A 20,358-nucleotide genomic window follows, 5' to 3' on the forward strand; every position below is an offset into this window, starting at 1 on the left:
TTCAAAAGAGGGGGAGAGAGAGAGAGAGAGAAAGGAGGCTTAAACTAACTGGCATTTGTCCTAGATTTTCCCAGGCTAAATTCATCTTGAAAATATCCCTAGAATCATTACATATTCAACTTGCAAGCTCTTTTAGAGTTTTTCAGTTCAACCGCTTCATTAACTATATATGAAAACTGAAAATAAGAGAGGTAATATGTTAATTCAACCAGTTTATTGGAAAAAAGTTTAACTGTCCCTGGTCCTTTACTAAAGTCTGTGCTTTTGCCATTGTATAATTTGCTGCTAAACTACAAATAACCATAATCTCTAGGGCAGCAGCCTACAATACTTGATACACTTGAACATGCGTGTTTTAACTTTGACCAAAGTTCATGTAGAATGTTTGCTGTGTTTATAAAAGACCTTATAATTTATCATCCAAACCAAGACACTTTGAGGGCAAAAGGGAATACCAAATGGATGCAGCATTAAAGCAGCAGGGAAAAACTGGTGCTGTCTCTGGCAACCACATCACATATCCACCAACCTTTATGGACTTCACATTCACTGTAAGGCCAGAACCATAAATGGCTAATATTGAAGGGCAGGGACAAGATCAATAATATAAAAAAAAAAGAGTTTCAATTCACAAAAGAGGCTTATCATCTTTTATTTTGTTGTAAGTGATTAATTTTTGGTTCATGATAGAAATCAGAATGTTGATTAAGATGGATTTAGAGGGGATTATAGTCAACATTTTAAAGACATTTCTTTTATAACTTTGTAAGGCTGAATTACAGACTTCGTGGAATAAATGTTTTTGTTATAGAAACAACAGTTGAGTACAATAATGTTTACAGCTAGCAGAAGAAACTGTGTCCATCCTCTAAATGTAGAAAATGCTCATCTCTACTATTATATATCAAATTATGGACTGAACATAGAGTTAAAACAACATACCAGATATTTTTTTCATTTTTTTGAGAAAAATTGTAATTAGTATTAAAAGTAGTCCTGTGAAATGTGCCCAACAGTAAATTTTTTGAGGACATTATGGATAATGTGGTTAATGTTTTTGCCATTCCTACCTGCCATTTTACCTTTTACTATGATCACATCTACAAAAAAGGAGAAAGAGAAACAGATCTATAAACTCAAAGTAATTTATCTGGTAAGTTGATAAAATATGATTAAATAATTCATCCAAAATGGCACCAGGAGTCCTGTAAATTCTAATTATTCATTAAGTTTTGTACATTGCTACTATGGAGAGTAGGAAAACTATTGCTAATCAACTCTAAGTATTAACAAACAAATTTTGAGCATCATTTATAGGTTTTAGATTGTCAGACACTAGAGGTATGTGGCTGTGTGTGCTGAAGAGATTTTTGTAGGAGATAAGACAGAAAGGACGTTGGATGATTTAATACTGCCCACATAAGTCACCATTTTAATTTTATTGGGTGGTAAATCAACTTTTAGTTAAGTTGTCTCCTTTTTCTCTCCAAATTGAAAGCAATGACATCTTTTGTGTCACTGAAATTTGGGTCTCTGGAGAAAAGTAGGCTAGATCCTCTTAGGAGCTTAAATGGGTAGCTCTCTCTCTGGGAAAAGGGACTCATTAGATGCCCTGCTGTAAGGACTGAATAGGAAACTTAGAACTTCCCTGTATGTCTGCAGGGAAAGGTTTCGGTTATGTTTTTCTGGGTCTGTGAGAGTCATATGTCGGATGTCTGCATTAGTTCTGGCAGCTTTTCCAAAAGTCATTTGGTATCATTTCAGCATGAATTATTCTAAAATATTTTGGCTAATGATACTTTCAAATAGCTAGTGTATGTATTTCTGGCACCTAGAAACTCTGAAAAAGCCCAAGAGATAAGGTGATGGCTCATATAAAAATTCTGTAATGGACAGAGAGTTTGTTTCTTTTTCTTGGGCAGACAGCAATATCTGTTTCAATTAGAAACCATTTAGACTGTAGAGCATCGCCAGGGCCACATATATTCTACATGCTTTTTTTTTTTAAGGATATCATTGCATTATAATATAGGAAAATTATGTTTATAATGAAAACAGAATCCAACTTTTATAATTTGAACAAGTAAAGGGCAAGTACTATTACATTTGGATGTATTTCCATCCAAATGATTAATAAAATAAGTTTACATCTTAAATTGTGACATAAATACTGAGAAAAATCTATCCCCAATATATCTGTCCTGCCGAAATCTTAGAGGATCCAAATTTTACATATCAAAAATAATTCTAATGAACTACAGAAGACCTTTAAATTAACTCTGGGGAGTCCTTATAAAAGTACAAAATACAGTCTTTATTTACTTTATAATTTTTTCATGTGGGGTTTTAATTTTTTTAATTATTAAAAAATAATGTTATATTTTATAAGTAGTAAAAAATAAAGATACAGATAAGAAAAAACCAAGAAAACAGAAGCCATGTTAATTCCAACAACCAGCAATCATGATGGTTAATATAGGATGTATATCTATTCAGACTTACTTCAGAATGCACACACATACACACACACACACATTTTTAATGGGATTATACTGAATTTAAACTTCATTTTCCCACTTATCAGTATGCCATTAACTTGTATAGCATTTTAACAGTGGCTCTATCATTCCACCTTAAGAAAATGGGTTGTGTTACAACAGTTATACTTTTGTATGTTCACAAGCGTCAGTCATATTTATAGCCTTTATTGAATTCAAGTTACTTCTTGGATATTTTTGCTTGAAAGAGATTCAGACAGGCAGAGGGTATTTATGGAATTATTCTTAATTTGCATTCATGAATCATGGTTGGTTGCTTATGCCACAAATCTCACATTCAAAACTATGGATGTGCTTTTTTTTCTGAAATAGGTTACTTACAGTAATTCTTGCTTTATTCCTAGAAGAGGATCTTCGTCACTGGGAACATCCTTTACTGTTTGAAAATGAAAGATGATCCAACCTTAAGTAGTGCCAATTTGGCATCCTATCTGAGGCATTCATCATTTATCCTCTTAGAAGCTGCTGTCTTGTTATGCAGTTCTCCTTCTGTTTCTGTGAAATCATGGTGGCTTTGTCAAATCTTCTTAGTCTAAGAGGTGTTTTCACTTGGATTGTTTCTTCATATTGTAGTTAATTTCTGAAGGTTTTATGCAACTATTTGGATATTATTGTATATATTGTAAATATTGTATATTTCAGTGTTGCATATTATCATATGTACCACAAAATATAAAAATAATTAATCATATTAATAATATATCACAATAGGAGGATATATGTCTTGCCTAATCCTTGTTATTGCCTGATTTGATGAATTATACTTTAAAGTTAGGGTAATTTTTAAATATCTCAGTCTTAACTCATATTATTTTGATTATTTATCAGAACCAATGTATACATCAGAGTTAAACATTTTAGATACTGATAATACTGATAACATAAGTCAATAATATCTAAAACTTCATAAAAGGTGTCCTTTAAAAATGTAGTGAAAATAACATCAAGATTAGCTAAATCTTATTTTTGTTCCTAATTCCAGTTAGCAGTTACAGCAAGTCACTCAGATTTTATAATGATTTTAAGTCAAGAAATAGTGTTTACATTAGTGAAGTTATTTAATGATTCATGTGTTTAACATGATTTACAGTTGAAATTTACAAGGGATATTAGCTATGGTCATTTGTGAGTATTTTTAAATCCAGGTGATATTTGATAGATACATTGAATAAAATATTTATTTTTAAATGCTAGTCAGTATTTAATAAAAAAGTTGGAAAACGGATGAAATCATGTTATAAGAAATTTTAAATGTCTAAATTCTTCTGTGGAGTTTGAACTTGCTTTTTTCAATCAAATGTTACTTTAAATAAATGGGGTATTTATGGAAAATATATACTTTTTATTTGGGTTCAGTATTATTGTTGTCAAAGCATCATTACAATGGTATTTGAAGTGTGTAAAAAATCACATTTAATGAATGCCATGGGACATCCATATTATTGGTTCTAATGTCAGTTTATTAAAATTAATGCATTATTCAAATCACATGTCCATGTTAAGAGGAGCTACAGGTTAAATATGAAAGAATATCTCCCTTTTTGTAATAGATGAATTATCAAGTAAATAGAATTTCTTTGTACTCAAAAAGATAGGTGTCTTAGCATGCCACCCATCTCTAAATATTAGAATTCTTTGTGAACAGGCAAAAGGAAGTGTAAATCCATCTTTTTAATGATAGTTGGGTATGCTCATATCTGTGTATGTGTGTGTTCATACAAATGTGTGTTCAGGTGTAGAATTGTAAATGTTAGGTCAGATTGGAGCAAGGGCTTCATTAGAAATCAGTTCATTTTATTTCTTGTTGCTAAAAGTGACTTAAAAACAATGCTTTCATCACTAAGTATATTTTGATAGAAAACAGAAATAAGTACCTATATAGATACATCCGTTTCTTATGTCCTTCTTTCATCAATTTAACCATAATATATTTTAGTGTTTCCAATATGTTGTATAGTAGGTAATGAAGTAACAAAAATAAGTGCATTGTTCCCTGTCCTTTATGAACTTACAGTCCAGTAGAGTAGGTTATCACACACACAGACTTCACTGTGGTAGGTTCTAGGGTAGTAGTCTATATACTGCATATGGGGAGACAAAAGCAGGAGTGAAATGTACAGGGTTCAGGACAAACATGCCACAGAGCTGCATAAGTGTTCCCTGATTATAAAATATGATGAAAAGAGGTATGAATTGGTTCCAGTCGGTCCCTTGAAATGACTTATCTCAAAGGGATTTATTTTTCTCATGTTAAGCAGTTCAGGATTCTCAGTTGCTGGCATTGGTTTGGCAGCATGAGTTTCGGATTTATGACTCTGGGATTTACCCTCATAAATACAAGATGGTTGATGTACCTCCAGCTTTCATGCCCACATCTCAGATAGAAGGAAAAAGAAAAGGATTGAAAGAAAGTTTACTTTTTCATTCACCAAGTATGTTTCATGAGCTACCGTAAGGATAGCCCCCAAAATGTAGTTTTTGTTCTGTTTTGATTTGTTTTGTGATTTAAAGCTTAAGAAATACTGATTCTCTTTATACTGGACTTCTCTTTGGAATGAAGAGTTAGTCATTTATAATTGTTCACCCAAATGACAGTGTTTACTCAAGGGAAACACTACTCTAAATTCACCTCCTGCTAGTTTAATCAATCACTGAAAGCAAATGAAGTATTTGTTATAAAATAGAAAAATGTGCATCATGAAATACACTTGGTTCCAAACACAGGGCACAGTAAAACTTCACTTTTACTTAAGGTAGGGAGGATATAGAAAAATAAAAAAGTTTCTTTAGGTACGTACTGAAGAGAAAATTACTCCATTCTCACAGTCATAGAGATTAGCCAATTGTAGATCATAACAAATGATGCAACATAGTGTAATGATTGCCAAGCTAAAACCTGGATTCTAATCTTAGTTGTATCCCTTTTCAGCTACGTGACCTCCAGCAGGTTACTTAACCTCTATGAGACACAGATAAATTCCAAGTCTAAAAATATGGACGCATTAGTAAATGTGTCATGTGATTGTTGTAAGGATTAAATGGTGTACCGTGTGTCCAGTACAGTGGACGTCATTGGAGTAGTCACATATCAACTGATTGGAATCATAGACATACAAACTAAAGAATGTACTAAGACCAGTAATTCAGAGATTTCTCTTAGGGGAGTCATCTAGATTCTCAGGCAGGGTCTTATGCGATTGTGAAGTTTTCAAGGTCCAAAGTTTTCTTCTCAGGTTTGCAGGCTTCAAAACTTGATCTTCCAGTGCTCAGCAGTCCTAAGGATAGTGGCAGAACATAGATGAGGCTGACTTGTGATGTCCAGATCAGTACAATAGAGGTCACTGCATAGGAACCCAAAGGATTGGAAACAGGTGTGGTCACTAAAGAACCAGGAGCACAACTTGTAATGTCATTGTTTAGTGGCACTGGGCTCCAGCAGTCTAATTAAAGCTTTTCTTCAGCAGCAATATAATTACAAAGAATATTGCACATTCAAATTGGTCAGGCAGGAACCCTTTCCCTGGGACACTATAGGGATGGGCTCTGCACAAATTAACTTCTCTGACTCATCTTTTTTTTCACTTCTGCTTTCTTAAATGACCAATCCTTTTTTCTGAATGACAGATTTTGCCTTTAGATATTCAAAATAATTTTAAACATTTCCAGAATTTTTTGCCGGCCTAAGAGGTATTCTTTGTCTTTGAGATAATAATACATTATTCTATGGACTTATTACATGTTGAGTTTTGTAGTTCAGTTTCAGAAGCATAGCTCCCTCTCTCCTTTCCAGATTCTTGGGGTGGCATTTGACTCATGCCTCCCATTTATCAAAGTTATTGTCAATCAGCCACCTATTTTATGGATAAGAAGCTTTTGAGTGATTTGCATAGGCGATGCATTTTACATGGAAAGGAAAAAGGAAGGAAGAAAGAGGTGAGAAAGGGAGGGAGTATGAGGAATTCGTGAGGTCTCTAAGTCACTAAGCAGATTTAGAATGAAAATGAGGTCTCAGGATTCTCAGTCTAGGCTATAGGCTTTTAGTTTTTTTTTTTTTCTCCTGGTTATTTTTGGTTTGCATTGCATAGCATACCATGATAATAGCTGCAGTGATGATAATTTCTTGAAATTCTATGTTTTGAAAAGGGATATAAAACCAGAAAGAAATATTTTCCAAAAGGCATGCGGTATACTGCATATTCCTTCATGATGCATTTAACACACCCCAGGGAATTAAGGCTATGAAATATTCTAAGGCATTTGATTTCATTAAGAAGAGTAGCTATTTGAGAGGGTAATCACAGCTTGGAGCCTAGTGTAGTCACAGGGTGTCATGGAATTGATTTTAAGGAGCAGATAAAAGAAAGGATGTGTGGGTGACCATAACCTACCTGTGTCTTTTAATTAAAAGACCTGTGTCTTTTAATTAAAGTGGGTTTCTTTAGGTTAAATATAGATGTCTCTTGTGTTTTTATCTACTCTGAAAATCTCTGTTTATTTTGACCATTCTCATTTAAAGTGATTACTGATTGGATTAATATCTACCATGTTTGTAACTTTTTAGTCATTGCATTTTTTCTTTGTTCCTTTTTTGCTTCTTTGGTTTTAATTGAGCATCTTATATGATTACATTTTATAGGCTCTCTACCAATGTCACACTATTTTATTTTCTTAGTGGTTGCCTTAGCCTTTACAATAGACATTTTTTTTTTACTTGAAAAAATTTCATTGTGGTTACATATATATAATATATATTTATACATATATATAATAATTGATACATAAAATGTATCAATTTTAACTATTTTTAGGTATACAATTTAGTGCCATTAATTATATTCACCATGTGATGCAACCATTTCCACCATCTGTTACCAAACCTTTTTCATCATCCAAAACAGAACTCTGTATCCATTAGGGAATAACTCACCAGCCCCTGGTAAATTCCAATCTATTTTTTGTCTCTATGAATTTGCTTATTCTAGTATTTAGTATAAGTGGAATATATGTCTTTGGTGTCTGGTTTCACTCATCCTGATGCTTTCAAAGTTCACCCATGTTATAGATGTAACAGAACTTCATTCTTTTTTTAAGATGATTAATATTCTATAAGCCACACAATAGTATTTTTAATTAATCTAAATCCACTTTCTAATAATAGTTCATGGACAGTGCAGGCACCTTATAACAGAGAATCCCCAATTTCTCCCGTCCTTTATGACATTGCCATCATTCATTTCACTTATCTATATGCTATAATCACCTGATTCATTGCTACTATTATTACTTTAAACAAACACTTAACTTTCAGATCAACTAGGAAGACCTTCATTTATTCCTTCTCCAATATTCTTCCTTTATGTACATTTGAGTTTCTGACCTATATTGTTTTCCTTTTTTCTGGAGAACTTCTTTTACCACTTCTCGCAAAGCGGTTCTAACGATAACAAACTCCCTCAAATTTTGTTTGTATGAGAAAGCCATTATTACGCCTTTGCTTTTGAACATTGATTTTGCTGGATACAGAATTCTAGATCTGGGTTTATAATAATAATAATAATAATTATTATTATTACTTTCAAACACTTTAAATAACTCACTTCACTCTCTTTTTGCTGGAAGGTTTCTAAAAAGAAGTCCAGGCAAATGATGAGGTCACCAAAGGCATTCTTCTTTTCTCTTACTTTGCTTTTGACTTCAAGCATTTCCTTTTGTTTTGCTCTTAAGGTTTCCATGTCTTTGTTAACATTTTCATTAGAACCTTTAACTTGATAGTCATTGTTATTTTAAGTTCCCTGTCTAAGAATAGCAAAATCTGTGTCATATCTGGATATAGTTCTGAAACTAGCTTTGTTTCTTCAGACTGTGTAAATGTTTGGTGAAAACTGAGTATGATGTATTGAGTATTAGGAAGTGAGATAGATAGGCCTTTAGTATGAGGTTTTATGTTAATTTGTGTAGAATTTCAGCTGTGTTTAATGTTTACTGTAGCAGTAGGTGCCAGAGGTTGCTGTCATTTTCATGTCCACTGTTGTCTTTGAGTTTTGAATGAAACTCCTCCCCAAATCTAATCCATATCTTGAAGCTCTGCTTGCTATTTATCAATGTTATTATACCATAGCCCTATTAGTGTTCCTGTAAGGGGAGAGCATGGGGAGTATTCTATCATTATTAAATCTCTGTATTAGATAGGCCTCTGTCCCTGGATGATTACCTTCACATGTCTTCCATAGCTTTTGTCTCCTCTCTTCCATGAGACAGAAAAACTATGGAGGGCTGGAGTGTGGAAACATGTTCTTTCTCCAGTTGGGATAATGCTGTGGCAAAGTTTTTTTGTCCCCCTGGAGAGTACACCTTTGTCATGGAGAATACTATGATCTATTTCACAAGAATTACTTTTCCAGTCACTCTTTCAGAGCCAGTGAGGATCTTTCTCTTCATCATGAGAATCTGGTAGAATTTTGGGGTTAAAATACAAAAGTGTTCTTCCTCTAGGAATGTGGTCCCCCCAAATTTCTAACTCATAAAATTCATACCTAGCCTTCAGTGATTCATCAAAAAAATTGCTATGTGACTGTTCCTACTAATTTATGACTCCAGAGGCTTCCATTCCAGGTAGGCACATCTGGACTTGACTTACCGGATTCCCTTGTCTCTCCAGATTTCAGGGCAGTAGGCTTCCATGCATCCTGAGTTCCCCTCTGGGTCCAAAAACGGTGTTGATATTTAGTTTGCTCAGCTTTGTCTCATAAGGATAAGAGTTATGATTTCTAAACTCTTTTCATTTCGGTGCTGAGTCGAAAGACTTTGGGTTTATTTTTTAAAGGAATTTGGAGAATCTTATTTTGCCATGACACAAACCAACCCTGTGGTCTGGTCAAATTCAACTAGCAGATTTCTATGCAAAGATTCTACTCACTTTCTGTGCTGCAATTTTATTTCTTCTCAATGTTAGATTATGTCAAAGAAAATATGTAATATAAGCGATTATTAATACAATAGTAGGGTAAGGTCTGTAGGGCCATTCGGCTATACTTTAAATATCTTTGGCACTTTTTCTCTTTTTAGGTTAGTGGTTACATTCTGAGTCAAATCAAACATTTTAGCATTTCTTTATGTTTTCTTTGTTTGTTTCATTTGTATATTCTTTCATTCATTCAATAATATTGATAACTATTATCTACAGGTATTGTCCAGGAATAAATGAGCCAGTACTGTCTTGTAGACAATGCAATGAGCACATCATTCCAAATAATGAAGCATTTAAACTTATGAGCTAATGTTTTCTTTTTAACTCAATTGAATATTCTTTGAAGTCATGAGCTCAGCTCTTTAAATCTTTTGAAATGCTATGAGTAACCCCTCCCACCCCCAACCCACTCCCCAAACACCATTCTTCACTGGGAAAAATGGCAATAGATTCTCTCCAAAAATAATAAAAGGTCTGTTTAACCCAAAGTGCACTTGAAGACCAAATTGTTATTACTTCTCTGAATAGATTTCCAGGATTCTTGGTTAACTGAGGGATGCTTGCAAAATAATGGCCCAAAAGCCAAGAGAATGGTTTGGTCATCATGGGAGGAAGTTTATTGAACTATATGAAAAAGGAAGATACAATATTACAAAAGTCTCCCATTAAATCATTTCTATAACACAGGCTTTGAAGTCAAATGGACTATATTCCAAAATCCAGCTCAAACTGTTACTATCACTATGCCATGAACAAAAAAATTGAAACTTTCTGAGTTTTGTTTTCCATCAAGCTTTTCTTGATGGAAAAACAAAGTATGTAGGGCTCTTAGCACATTGCCTAAGCACATGCAAAACCCTTGATAAAAGATATTTATTCCTATTATACTCTCCTTTATGTTCCAAATAAGTTTGGGAAGGGATCAATGATACTGACTCAATAAGAGTTCATTTTATACTCAAATATTCCTTAAACTTGGAGATATTGTTAACTTTTGCTATTTCTCCACATCTGTAATTATACATTGACTCATGTTGGATTCTCTAAAGAGTGCTTAGGAATTTTCATTTAATGTAATTGTTGATATAATTTGAATTATATCTCCCATTTGTTATTTGCTCTTGTTTACCTTGACTCTTTTGTTCCTTTTTTTCTCCTATATTGCTATGTTGTGTGCTAAACAAATGTGTTGCAGTATACCATTTCAATTCCTCCACTGATATTTAACTTTAAAACAATTTAACTTCCTGTATTGTATAGTGGTTACAATATATATCACTAGTCACACATTCAGGTTAATGCATAATGTAATTATATAATTAAGTTAATGCATAAAATGAACGAATAAATAAATAAATTATAAAAATTTTGATTCCATATTGCACCAATATCAATTTGCCACCTATCTCATTAATATTATATATGTAATAAAAACCCAAGCATTAAGTGTTGCTTATGTTGCTTTAAATGCTTAAATTGCTTTAAGCTATTTTATGCTTAATTTTGAAAAATTAATGCTAGGAAATAAAAATAATTTTAGTTTTTATATTCACCCTCATTTTTGTCATTTCTGCATTTTTTGTCTTGTAAATTTGAATTACCATCTGTTGTCATTTTCTTTCAACCTGAATAACTTCTTTTGGTATTTATTCTAGTTCAGTTCTGTTAGCAACACATTCCTTCAATTTTGGCTTGTTGTGTTTCTGCTCTTCATTTAGTTGATTTATGCTTATATTTATTCTTTCCTTCTTTCTACTAACTTTGCATGTCTTTAAGAATATTTTTGGGAGGGGATGAATGGTCTTGGAATCGAACCCGAGTTTCCTGCCTGAAAGGCAAGCATTCCACCACTAAAACCCCGAAGAATTTTTTACAGACAGAAAGAATGGGCAATAATAGAGCTCGTCTCTATCCCCCCATACTCCCCCTACTTACTCTCCTTTCCATCCAATCTTGGGAATCACAGACACACACTACCTCTTTTCTAATGTTGTTAAGACTGGTTATTTCTTATGTTTTGCTAGATTTTAATTTGTTTTTAATGTAAGGAAAACTCTGAATCCTGTGATTCCATCATGGAAAAGCAGAAGTCCCTGATGGATTTTGACAAATTAGTGGAGAGGGAAAAAATCCAGGATTGAGTACCAATGTGCTTAATCCTATTCATAGACATATCTCTTTCCTCTTCTCACCCACTCTCCCTCTATCCCCTTCTCCCTCCTTCTCCTCCTTCCACCCTTCCTTCAGAAGTCCATTAATTATTTGTGCAAGTCTTAAGATGCAGCATTTTAATCCTTTCAACACAATCCCCAAGACTTTCTAATAAAGTAAATATGGCAGCTTCACAAATTTATATTAGCTTCCTATGCTCTGAAAGCATGTGAAATCTGGAGTCTTGATTTTTAGTGTGTTGTCTCAGTCCAAGAGCATGCAAATCACCTGGAGAGGACTATTAAATTTTCCCAATAAACGTACAGGACAAGTTAAATTTGAATATTACAGATACACACGAAAAGAAATTTTGTTTCTTTCATTGTGTAGCTGAAATTCATCTGTAACATGGCATCCTGTATTTTATCTTTCAACCCTGCCTGGGGACAATTTAAATATGCAGAATCAAAGGCTCCAACTCAGATTTACTGAATCATAATCTTCGTTTTGTTGAAACCTTCTAGTAATTTGCATGCACATTAAGGTTCAGGAAGCCCTGTTCCAGAGCATGAGGTTGACCGAGGGCAGGAAAACGCAGGTGGAGTATTATAGAGTTGTGTCTTGGTTACTACACTGAAAGCTTCAGGGGAAACTGAAAGTTCTGGAAGAAAGCCTGAAATCATGGGCTCTATTCATTTCTACAACTCTCCAATTGAACAATTTACTTGGTTGTTTTAATGTCATGTTTAATCATAAAAATTTCCCAATTAATTGTAGCTCTTGGCATTAACATGTGTTATACAGTAACAAAAGGGAAATAACTCAGAAAGAAAGTCATTAGAAGACTATTTGAATAAAGGGTCTTCTTTTTTAATTACCTAAAATAATGTTTGGCTATAGTCATTATTGAATTTTTAAATCTCAGGGCATTTAGTTATATTTCCTGAGTTGTTCCTACCTCACCACCACCTTTTAGGTTGAACTCCCATTCTATTAGATTTTCATTTCCCAAGTGCTCACATTGTTTGCTCTGATCACTTTTTTGTTTGCTTGTTTCAAATAAATTCTATTTCTTTTCTACATAGATCATATCTGATTTTTCTATTTTAAAGCAACTTCAAACTACAGGACAGCTGCAAAAGTAATACAAACCCCATATAAAGAATGCCAATATACTCCCACCCAGGTGACTTTTAATGTTTTACCGTGTTTGTCATACTATTCTATTCATCTATCCATCTGTTTGTCTGTACATCTATCTATTTATCTATCTACTTATAAATCTTCTAAACAATTGAAAGTAAGTTGTATATATCACACACTTTGATTCTTTTTTTAGGATACAAGTGCATTTCCTAAGGGAGGAAAAATATTTTGGGGTGTTGATCTTGAACCCTGCCACTTTGCTGAATTCATTTATTAATTCTATGGACTTTCTTGTGGATTTTCAGGATTTTCTCTACATAAAATCATGTAATTTCAAATAAGGAAAGCTCTATTTTTTTTCCTTTCCAATTTGAATGCTGTTTATTTCCTTTTCTTGCCTAAGTGCTCTAGCTTCAACTTCTAGCACGATATTGAATAACAATGGTGAGCGTGGACATATCTGTTTTGTTCCAGATCATAGAGGAAAAGCTGTCAGTCTTTCACCACTGAGTATGATGTTAGCTGTGGGTTTTTCATATACACCTTTTATCACGTTGAGAAAATTATCTTCTATTCCTAATGTTCTAAGTGTTTTTATCAAGATAGGGTGCTAAATTTTGTGAAATGCCTTTTCTGCGTTAATTGAGATGATCATTTTTTCCCCCCATATTCTGTTAATGTAGTGAATTACATTAATGAATTTTCTTATTTTGAACCAACATTGAATACCTGGGATAAAACCCATGTGATCATGGGGAGTACACCTTTTAATGTGCTCTTATATTAGATTTACAGGTATCTTGTTGAGGACTTTTGCAGCTATATTCATAAGAGAAGTTGGTCTAAAATGTTCCTTTCTTGTTTTAACTTTATCTGGCTTTTGGTATTAGGGTGATGTTGACCTCTGAGAATTCCCTCTTCTTCACATGTTTGCAAGAGTTTGAGTGGGGTGGGAGTTAAGTCTTGGAATGTTTGATAGAATTCACCTTGGAAGCCATTTCTTTAGTTGGGAGCTTTACTTTGTTGGGAATTTTTTTTTTTTTTTTTTTTTTTTTTTTTTTTTTTAAAGGAAAGACAGAGAGAAGGAAGGAAGGAAGGAAGAAAGGGAAACATAGACAGATAGAAGGAAGGAAGGATAGAAGGAAGGAAGGAAGGAAGAAAGGGAAACATCTTTAAACATTTTCTTGTTTTATTGTATTTTGTTTTTCCGTTTTTTGTTACATGGGCTGGGGCCGGGAATCGAACCGAGGTCCTCCGGCATAGCAGGCAAGCACTTTGCCCGCTGAGCCACCGCGGCCCGCCCTTGTTGGGAATTTTTGATGAATAATTCAATGTCTTTACTTGTAATGTCTGTTGAGATTTTCTATTTCCTTTAGAGTCAATGTAGGATATTCACATGTTTGTAGGAGTTTGTCCATTTCATCAGGTTTGTCTTTAGCATCTTTGTATGATCCTTTTTATTTCAGTGGTGACAGTAGTAATATATCCCACTCATTTGTGATTTTATTTATTTGCATCTCCTCTCTTTTTAACTTTGTCAGTCTAGCTAAAGGACTTTTCAATTTTATTGATTTTCTCAATGAATCAACTTTTGGTTTTGTGAATTCTCTCTATTGTTTTGTTATTTTTTAATATTCTCAATTTCATTTATCTCTGATATAATCATTTTTGTTTCTTTCTTTCTACTTTTTTTGTGATTAGTTTGCTATTTTTTACTAGTTTCCCCAGGTGTACAGTTAGGTCATTGATTTTAACTCTTTCTTCTTTTTTTTAATGTAGGCATTTAGGGGTATAAATTTCCCCCCTCAGTACTGTCTTTGCTGCATCCCATAATTATTTTTTATATTGAGTTCTTAATTTCATTTGTCTTAATATATTTAATGATTTCCCTTGTAATTTTTTCATTGACTCAATGATAGTTTAAGACTGTTTTTAACTTCCATATATTTGATGATTTTCCAGTTTTCTGACTTATTGATATTCTGCTTCATTTCACTATGGTCAGATAAGATGCTTTGTATAGTTTCAATCATTTTAAATTTACTGAGACTGGTTTTCTGACCCAACATATGGTCTCTTCTGGAGAACAATCCACATGCACTTGAGAAGTATATTTACCTGCTGTTTTGGGATACAATGTCTTGTATATGTTTGTTAGGTCTAGTTCATTTATCATATTATTCAAATTCTATTTCCTTATTAATCTATTACCTATATGTTTTATCTATTGTGAGGGTGGCATCATTGGGGTCCCCAGCTATTAATGTAGAGCTGTTATTTCTTCCTTCGTTTTGCCAGTGTTTGCCTTGTGGATTTTGTAGCCCTGCATTTGAGGGACAAATATTCATGGTAGCCATTTCCTGTCAGTGAATTGACTCTTTTATGTATGTATGGTTTCCTTCTTTGTCTTTTGTTACGGCTTTCAATTTAAAGTCTATTTTTTTAATATTAGTATAGCTACCTCAGCTCTGTTTTGGTTAATATTTTCATGGAATATCTTTTTCTATTCTTTCACTTTCAATATATTTCTGTCTTTGGGTCTAAGGTAAGTTGCTTCCAAGCAGCACATATTAGGATCACACTTTTAATCCATTCTGCCTATCTGTGCTTTTGATCGAGGCATTTAAGCCGTTAACATTTAGTATTATTATTGTAAAGACAGTATTTTCTTTAGCCATTTTGTCCTTTATTTTCTATATCGTATCTTTTTTGTCTCTCAATTTATTGCAACTTCATTTTCTCTGTAGTTTATCTTTTGCAATGTATTTGACTGACCCCTTTTTTATATTTGTTTCTATGTATATATTTTTAATGCAATTTTATCGAGATCTATTCACATATCATAGAATTATCCAAAGTGTACAATCAGTGGTTTACAGTATCATCATATAGTTGCGTACTCATCACTACATCATAAAAAAAGATCATAAAAGAATACAAAAGACAACCTAGATGAAATAGACAAACTCAATCAATTTTAAACATTTTCATTATGCTAAAAAAGTAAACATAAAAATAAAAAAGGATCCCCAAAACATTCCATACCCCTTATCCTCTATTATTTACTTATTTTTAATACAATTTTATTGAGATATATATTCATATACCATATAATCTTCCAAATTGTACTTACTATCAGTGGCTCATAGTATCATATAGCTGCTGCACATTTGTCATCATAATGATTTTTTAATATTTTCATTACTCCAAAAACACAAAAATAAGAATAAAAGTAAAAACAGAATACCCAAATCATCTTATGCCCCTCCTCCTATTATTCATTTGTTTTTTTGTCATTTTTTCTTTCTCTTCTGTCCATAAACTTTATAAAGGGAGTGTCCATCACAAGATTTTCACAATTACATGGTCACACCTTAACCGCTCTACAGTTATTCAAATATCTTCAAGAATCAAGGCTATTGGATTACAGTTCAACAGTTTCATATATTTCCTTCTAGTTACTTCAATAGCCCCCAATATGAAAAGGGATATCTATATACTGCCTAAGAATAACCTCCAGAATGATCTCTTGACTCTGTTCAAGTCTCTCAGCCACTGAAACTCTATTTTGTTTCATTCGTTTTCCCTCTTTTAGTCAAGAAGTCTTTCTCAATTCCATGATGCCAGGGAGATTTGTACCCCTGGGAGTCATGTCCCATGAAGAAGGGAGGGAAGTGAGTTTACCTTCTAAGTTGGCTTAGAGAGAGAGCCATATCTGAGTAGCAAAAGAGGTTCTCTAGGGGAATCTCTTAGGCATAATTATAAGTAGGCTTTGCTTTTCCTTTGCAGGAAGGAAAAGCTTCAAAATCAAGGATCTGACCCATCAAATTGACAGTCCTAATGATTACGAAAATATCAAATCTTCTCCAGGTAGGGAAGTTTAATATATCCACCTATTTTCCCCAATCCTTTAAAGGGATTTTGCAAATATTGTTTAATCTTCTGCTCAGATTATTGAGATGTATCAAACCATCACATTACCCTGTACAAACCAACAAGATCTCATTCCCTATCCAATGTCCCATGTAATTACATATGTACTGTACCAGTTTGAAGCTATTACATACCCCCCAAAGCCATGTTTTAATCGTGATCCAATCTTGTGAGGCCAGACCTATTGTTTAGGGTGGAAACCTTTGATTTGCTTGTTTCCATGGAGATTGACCCACTGAATATGTGGTTGTGAGCATTTGGTTAGGTGGAGATATGACTCCACCCATTCAAAACGGGTTTTGATTCATTTCCTGAAGTCCTTTAAAAGGGGAAACATTTTTTGAGGGAACTTTGATGCTTGGAGCACCAACAGAGAAAGCAGATGGACATGAGATCCAGATATTTGGAGATGCAGAAAAAAAGTGCTACTGAGGAAGCTCCTTGAAACCAGAAGTCAAAGATCCCAACAGACACCAGCCACGTGCCTTCCCATCTGACAGAGGTGTTCTGGACCCATGGGTCATTTTTGGGTCATGGTATCTTTCTCTGGATGCCTTAGTTTGGACATTTTGGTATCTTTCTCTGGATGCCTTAGAACTGTAAATTTGCAATTTAATAAATTCCCTATTTAAAAGCCATTCTATTTCTGGTGTATTGCTTTCTGGCAACTTTAGCAAACCAATATATGTACTTAAAAGAAGATCCCCAGAATATATGAAGCAAATGCTATCAGATTTGAAGGGAGAAATTGTTGGTTCTATATTAATAGTAGGGGATTTTAACACAAACTCTCAATAATAAATAGACCATCTAGTCAGAAGATCAATAAGGAAGTGCAGGAATTGAATGATACACTAAGCCAACTAGACCTAATAGACATATATAGAATGCTGCATCCAATGAAAACAGAATGCACATTTTGCATGAGTGTACATGGATAATTCTCCAGGATAAACCATATGCTGGGCCACAAAACTAGTCTTAATAAATTAAAAAAAATTGAAATCATACAATGTATGTTCTTTGACCACAATAGGATAAAGCTAGAAATCAGTAACAGAGAGAGAAAAAGAAAATTTAAAAATATCTAGAAATAAACCTATATACTCATAAGCAACCAATGGGCTCAACTGGAAGTCAGAAATGAAATTAGAAAATATCCTGAGTAGAATGAAAATGAAATACAATACTGAAACATATGAGATGCAGTGAAGGCAGTGCTGAGAGGGAAATTTATACCTCTAAATGTTTACACTCAAAAAGAAGAAAGATTTCAAATCAAAGATCTAATTTCAAAACTGGCAGAACTAGGGAAAACAAAAAATAGCAAACTAAACCAAGAGCAAACAGAAAGAAGCAATAACAAAGATTAGAAAGAGATAAATGAAATGGGGGAAAAAAAAAAGTAGACATCCAACAAAACAAAAAAATGGCTCATTGAAAAGAGCAACAAAAGAGAAAACCTTAACTAGATTGACAAAGAAAAAATAATGATGCAAATAATGAAAATCAGAAATGAAAACGGGGGCATTTCTACTGACACTGCTGAAACAAAAGCATCCATGAACAACTGTATTTCAATAAATTAGACAGTCCAGATGAAATGGACAAATTCTGAGAAAAAACACAAACCACTATAATGATTCAAGAAGACATAGAAGATCTCAACAAACCAATTTATAGTAAAGAGATTGAATTAGTAATAAAGACCTCCCAACAAAGAAAAACCCAGGACCAGAGGGCATATTGCCAAACATTCCAAGAAGACTTAACTCCAATTCTGCTTAAAATCTTCCAAAAATTGAAGAAGAGGGAGCACTCCCTTACTCATTTTGTGAGGCCAACATCACCCACATAACAAAGCCAGATAAAGAAGCAACAATAAAACAAAACTACAGACCAATATCTTATGGATAAAGATGCAAAAAATCCTCAACAAAATACTAGCAAACTTAATCCAACAGCATATTAAAATTATTATATAGTATGATTAAGTGGGATTTATCCCTTGTATCGATGCTGGTTCAACATAAGAAAATCAGTTAATGTAATACAAAAAAACATTAACAAAATGAACAAAAAATGCATAAATATTTTGATCAACACAGAAAAGCATTTGCAAAAGTACAGTAGTTAGAATACTGGGAAACAATTAAACACAATTAGAATACTATGAAAAGAAGGAAACTTCTTCAACATGATAAAGGGCATATAAAAAAAGCTTAGTTAGAGCCTTTTTAATAGTGAAAAATGGAATGTTTTCCCTCTGAGATCAGGAGTAAGGCATTTATGCTCATTGTCACAACTATTTTCAACATTGTACTAGAAACTCTTGCCAGAGAAAATAGGCAAGGAAAAGAGATAAAAGACCCATGGATTGGAAAGGAAGAAGTAAAATTTTCCCTATTTGTACATGATATGATCCTATATACAGAAAATCCTGAAAAAATCCACAATGGAGTTCTTAGGGCTAATAAATTAATTCAGTGAAGTGTAGGGGCACAAGATCAGCACCCCAAAATTGGTAGTTTTTCTATAAATAAGCAATGAACAATCAAAAATGCATCAAGAACAAAATTCCATTTAAATAGCAACTAAAAGAATCAACTATCTAGGAATAAATCTAACAAAGAATGTAAACAGAAAACTAAAATGATTGCTAAAAGAAATTAAAGAAAACTTAAATAAACAGAAGGATAGTCTGCATTCAAGGATTGTAAAACTAAATACCGTAAGATGTCAATACTACCCAAAGCAATTTACGGGTTCAATGTATTCCCAGTCAAAATTCTAACAACCTTCATTGCAGAAATGCAAAAGTCAATCATCAAGTTTATATAGAAGTGTAAGGGACCCTAAATAACTAAAGCCATTTTGAAAAAGAAGAATAAAGTTGGAGGACTCGCACTTCTCCATCTTAAAACTTATTACTAATTCACAGCAATCAAAACTGCATGGTACTGGCACAAGAATAGACATATAGCTAATGGAATAGAATTGAGAGATCAGAAATCAACCCTCATATTTATGGCTGACTTGTTTTTGACAAAGTGGCAAAGACTACTCAATTGTCAAAGAATAGTCTTTTTTAAAAGAATGCTGGTGAGGACGGGCCATGGTGGCTCAGCAGGCACAGTTCTTGCCTGCCATGCCAGAGACCCGGGTTTGATTTCCAGTGCCTGCCCATCCAAAAAAAAAAACAGAAAGCAAAAAAGATGCTGGCAAAACTGGTTCAACATTTTCATAAAAAGGAAGAAAGAAAGAAAACTCCTATCTCATATCTTCTCCAAAAATCTACTGAAAATGGACCAAACACCTAAATATAAGAACTAGAACTATCAAACTTCTAGAAAAAAAATTAGGGAAGCATCTTCAGGACCTTATGTTAGGCAATGGTTTCTTATACTTTACATTCAAACCACAAGCAATAAATGAAAAAATAGATGAATGGGATCTCATCAAAATTGTAAATCAAAGGGCTAACTACTATCATGACAGTAGAAAGACAACCTACACAATGGGAGAAAATATGTGGAAATCACATGTCCTGGTCAGAAACTATTATGTACCTATATATGTACTATTGTCTGATGGGTTGCAGGC

General features: G+C 33.4%; 1 long non-coding RNA gene across 2 annotated transcripts in view; it reads left to right on the forward strand.

Annotated features, from left to right (window-relative positions):
* Positions 1–20,358, forward strand: part of LOC143677243 (uncharacterized) — a 250,762-nt gene that overhangs the window by 50,162 nt on the left and 180,242 nt on the right. For both annotated transcript variants that reach the window (XR_013172470.1, XR_013172469.1), the window contains exon 2: positions 16,612–16,692. This is a non-coding gene — a long non-coding RNA (uncharacterized LOC143677243). The remainder of the gene's footprint in view (positions 1–16,611; positions 16,693–20,358) is intronic.

This window comes from Tamandua tetradactyla, chromosome 3 (genome assembly GCF_023851605.1).
Source record: "Tamandua tetradactyla isolate mTamTet1 chromosome 3, mTamTet1.pri, whole genome shotgun sequence".
NCBI lineage: Eukaryota > Metazoa > Chordata > Mammalia > Pilosa > Myrmecophagidae > Tamandua > Tamandua tetradactyla.